The 5289-nt window shown below is 43.3% G+C and overlaps 1 long non-coding RNA gene across 1 annotated transcript; it reads right to left on the bottom strand.

The window, feature by feature from the left end:
- Positions 1-649: 649 nt before the first annotated feature.
- Positions 650-4773, bottom strand: LOC310673992. Its single transcript, XR_014509288.1, has 4 exons — positions 4646-4773; positions 2736-2831; positions 1682-1805; positions 650-942 (listed from the first exon to the last, which is right to left on the bottom strand). It is a non-coding gene; the product is annotated as an uncharacterized lncRNA (long non-coding RNA).
- Between the last annotated feature and the right edge of the window lie 516 nt (positions 4774-5289).

Raw genomic sequence — 5289 nt, 5'->3', positions numbered from 1 at the left:
GTGAGGCATGCTGTGACTCACACCCCAATACCCTGTTACATATTGGCTCAAGCTCCAGAGCCAGGTGACCTCACTTTCAGCCTTGAGACTGTACAGCTGAGACTTCCGGGTTGGCGCCTCTGGTAATGGCGGATTTCCTCTGTCTCGGAGGAATCCGCTCCCTGGAAACAAGGGTCTGACCGCCACGGCGAGGCGGAGACCCGCAAAAAACCACGGTCAGAAGAAGACCGTGGGCTTGGGATTCGGCACGTACTTTTTGCGCCTCCCCTACTTGCGGGGAGACCCGGTTCAGGGCTCTGGAGCGACATGGGGTGAGTGGCGCGTTACATCGAATCGATCGCTACTTTCAGGGAGTGAAGCCGCATAGCTGTTGCCAGAAAGCACCGACTTTTCCTGTGGACATTTGGACTTTAAGTAAATATTTGTAAGTAAACTGAATTGGATTACAAAATTTTTGGATTTGGCACTTTAGATGAAAAGGAACACACAAAGAACATTTGACCCATTGGCATTTCAAAATGTATCATAAATGGACCTTTATCCTGTAATTAGCTACTCCCACCACTTTCAAAAGAACCCTATGACCCATCTTCATTGCGTAGTTGTTGTTAGCATAGAATCTTTAATAATTTCAAAGTGAAGATTTGTTTAATAATAATAATAATTTATTTTTATACTCCGCCCATCTGGCTGGGTTTCCCCAGCCACTCTGGGCGGCTTCCAACAGAATATTAAAATGCAATAGTCTATTAAACATTAAAAGCTTCCTTAAACAGGGCTGCCTTCAGATGTCTTCTAAAAGTCTGGTAGTTGCTTTTCTCTTTGACATCCGTGGGAGGGCTGAAGAGCCCCAAATGCATTCTTGCAAAGGGTGGTGATAAAGCTGGAATTGTTGATTCCACAAGCAGAGATGAGATGTTGTCCCATCACTCAGAGGCAGCACTGAAATATTTGGAAAACAGAAATCAACATTGACTATAGGGAAGGGGGTGGCCAGGTTTCTGCAACACTTGCGGAGTCTGCCCTGTCACTCACAATCAGATAATGGATGACTGAGATTTTATTCTGGGCAGGTCTAGCATTCTGCAAAAGCACCACCAGGCTATAGGGTCGGATGAGCTGTGTCACCAGATTCCGAAATGAAGTTGTTGAAGCAGAGGAAGAGAGGGCTTTGATGGGGCAAGCCCTACTCCTCACCCCTGTATGATTTTGCTCACCACCACACAGGGCCAGGCTACTCAGGAGGCAAGGTGTGAGGTGACTGCCTTGGGTGGCAGGGTCCAAAGGCCACAAGGAACATATCGTCTGTCGCTGCTGCTGTGGTGGGAAGAATAACTGGGGCATAGTACTTCAAGGGAGAATCTGTCATCTCCACAACTGCTCCCTGCAATGCCTCCTCTACAGCATCCTCTTGATGAATAGGAGGCACTACTGGTTTCCTCCCACCTGTGTTCCCCTTCTTGCCCCTTCTTGCCCCTTCTTGCCTGACTGGGAGGTGCCATTTTGTCTTTAGCCTCAGGGCCCAAAATTTCTCAGGCCAACCCTGCCTGCACATTTCCCACTACCAACCACCCCAGGGGTGACACTCCCACTCGCACCCTACCTCCCTCAACCGTGTCCCAAAAAATATGATCTCCATGGGAAACTGTGTGTTTGGGTGTGTTGCGTTCATTATTCTTACATTGCACAGCAATTGTAATACCGATGACATTCTCCGATTTTGAAACGTGGTGGAGGACACATAAAGTGGATGCACATACCACCGAATAAACGACATGTTCGTATGCCAAGGATGTCACTTCTTCCTGCAACAGTAAAGAACTCAATAAAGTAGGCAGGCAGGCAGGCAGGCAGGCCGGGAAGGAAGGAAGGAAGGAAGGAAGGAAGGAAGGAAGGAAGGAAGGAAGGAAGGAAGGAAGTGTCCTGCCTAGAAGATTTGGTTCAGATCTCTATCTGTCACTTTGGGAAGCAACCTGAATTTCTCCAAGTAGTTCTGTGGTCTGTCCAATGGCGCCTTCAGTCTGGGAGGCTGCAGGCATCAAGTGCATCCCCCAAACTCTGAATATTTTCACAAAACTACAGTTCTTGCGCATCCAGAGCTTTGAGGTGTATTATCAGCCATTCACTGATGTTCCAGAGCTCAAATTCTTCTCTACACCACCTGATTCCCAAGACTGGATGTCAGGGTATGGAAATGCTCTGGATGAGGTCAGTCTCCTCTGAAGAAGCAGCTGCATAGCTTTTAGTGCTTCTGGTTCCACAGGTGTCACTTGTGGCCTTAGGAGTGCCCCAGCTTTGGCTGGTGACCTAGCCGCACTGTTCTCTGAACAGGAACAGACCCACATCTGGTATGTTAGATTACTGCAATGAATTCTACATGGGGCTGCTTCTGGAAATATTATGGAAACTGCAGCTAATGCAAATTGCTGAACAGGATCAGAAGTTCTGAGCATATCACTCTTCAATCTTGGTATGACCATACTGGGTTTCGATTTCTTTCTGAGCTCTATTAGTTTCTGGATCCCAATACAGAGGTTGGGGGAGTGCTGATGCCCTCAAGACCTATTTGCAGGCTTCACAGAGGAATTTGATAGACCATGCAGAAAAAAGGGTGATGAAGTAGGTTGACCTTTGGAAGTTCTGATCTAATTTTATTCTAATATTGTCTAGCCTAAACCTTTTTATAAATCACTGTTCCCCAACAGAGCTCAGGAAATTCTTAAGAAATAACATACCTGGATTGAGAAGGATTGTGAAGGTGAAGAGAGACAGAAGAACATATCGGGTTTTCATAATTATGATAAGGCAGAGGCAAGATGCTCAGTTGGGAACTGAAAATAAGAGAAACAACAGACAATACTTTTTTAAAAGTAATGATGTTGGTGGGCATACTTCAGGCTGGTTTCTTTGCAAGAAACTCAAATTCACCCATGAAAACACTTTCAGAATGAAAGAACATACTTAATCTGAGAACATTCTGTGCCTATAACTTTGTTTCCAATAACAGGTGATGAAGTAAGTTTTTTACATATCTGTCTTACACAGCAACAATACCGCAAAATTAAATGATGATTAATCAACAATACCATAATATACTAGACTGGTAAACCTAAAGACACAAAGGAACCAGGAAAAAAACAAATTGCAAAGCCCTTGCTATACTAATAACTAATTAATAACTCTTACAGATGTCAACCCAGTTTCATAATCAAGTATGCATGCATAAATGAATAAATCTTGTCTCTGTGTTTGTTTCTTATATCTTACGTAAATTCAGAGATTCATAAAATTGTATAATTGGAAGGGACCACAAGTATCAACTTGTCCAACCCCATGCAATGTAGGAATCTATTTTGTCCAACATGGGGCTCAAATCCATGACCCTCATATTTATTATTCTTATTCTTAAACTTATTCTTATGCTTATGCTTATTCTTATTGATTGAATTTATATACCACCTTATACCTGGAGGTCTCAGTCTGAGTATTAAGAGCCTCTTGCTCTACAGGCTGAGCTATCCCAATTTCTAAATAGTAAGTTAGTTTCACCATTTCTGCAGAGTCCCATATCTTTATATACCATTATTTGGGAGATGGAACTATGATAGTTCTCCACTTCCCTGAGTCTCATTTCACGTCGGAGGAAAAGTGATCTATTTTTTATATTCTTAAAAGGTCATCAGTCAGAAGCCATGCCAAGCTACTGTGAGTGATAAAGGGATCTGCCTGTAATTCCTAATCTACCTTTGGTCCACCCCTGATTTCTACTATTTTTCAGATTGCAAAATGTGAAACTATGAAAGCTGTAGGAGATGGATGTCGTGCTAGAAGAGTGTTCTGGCAAATGTCTAGCAAATATTAGAGGTTTTCCTTATGGGTGGAGCAGCAAATGGAGTTTAACATATATGGAAGTAGGTGTGGAGAGTCACAAATGCAAGCCCTTCATTCATGTAGGAAATATTCCAGCATAAATTCAAAATGAGCTTTTAACGGATTCTAATGGAGTACAATGTCACGAAGAATGTCTGTTATTTTAAATGATTCTCAAATTGATGTGTTGCCTTTCCCTCTTCCTCTTCCTCATCAACTGTACATGTAGCGTTTTCAGAGTGTCTGGGGAATCATGGGCCAATGACGTGCTGAGAAGGCTTTTTGTTGGCTCATGGGCACAATGTTCTCCCTGAGATCTCCCTTGTTTTCAGGGCTCCCTGGAGAGATGCGGTAACTACAATACACCATAAGACCTGTGATACATATGTGATGAATTGCATCCTTCTCTACCTTACCCTGTGTGTCTCAAATGCAAAATGTTTTCAAAAGTGCAATGGGGAAATAATTCAGAGGTGTGTGCATAACATTAAGGACATTAGCCAGTAAACATTCCCTGAATATGACTTTCTCTAAATATCACCGAATAGCTGCAAGATATTTGATTTTCACCGCTAGTTGTCAGAGCAGAATAACAAGCAACTCCAGCCTCTTTTAAATGTTGTGTTTGCCACAGAACACAAGGGAAACTTCCATACAGTAATGTATTCTCCATCACTGGCAAACAGCAGAGGCTGTTAAGTGCCAATGGGCTCAGAAGAAAGTTAGACTGGAAAGACTCTCCCTGCAGTTCAAGTTATCCCCAGGCCATTCCTACCTTCTCCCAGCAACACACCGATGATCTTCTCTGGTAAGTTGGATAAGAAATTGGAGTCAACTTGAGAAAATTTGTGGATCTGAATAGAACTTCTTGCAAGTGGTGGGTTAGAGAGAGTGATGAAAGTTTCACCTACTGAATTCAGCTTGGCAGGAAGCTTTTTATAAGCCCAGGTGTCTAGTGGCACAAAGGATCCTCCCAGACTCCTTGCATTTGATTGGGTCAGGCTGACAATGAGTCTAGATGCAAGGAAGGACTATGCAGTGCTCAGACCAAAATGAAACTAAACATTTGATTAACTCCCTGCCCCCATAAAGTGGACCTTCATCATTACTTCCCCCTTCAGTCTCACCCAAGCCTGCAAGCACCTGAACTAGGGACCCCATACAAAACCACCCTCAATCTCCCCCATAGAGCTAGTCTTCTCACATTGGGTTCCCTGACCAACCTCTGTTTTGAGACATTTGAAACAGGCAAAATCTGATACAGACAGAACTAATATGACACCATCAATTCTTAGCTTCCTACCAGAATTCACAGCTTTCCAAAAGACACTAGACAGGTGTCCGCAGTTTCCAAATACCAAAATTGGTAAAGAATGTGAGGTATAATGCATTTCTTTCTGGGAGTTGTTAGCACGACAA

This window comes from Podarcis tiliguerta (genome assembly GCF_965153285.1).
Source record: "Podarcis tiliguerta genome assembly, chromosome: 3".
Taxonomy (NCBI): domain Eukaryota; kingdom Metazoa; phylum Chordata; class Lepidosauria; order Squamata; family Lacertidae; genus Podarcis; species Podarcis tiliguerta.
This window is presented reverse-complemented; position numbering and strand designations above follow the sequence as displayed.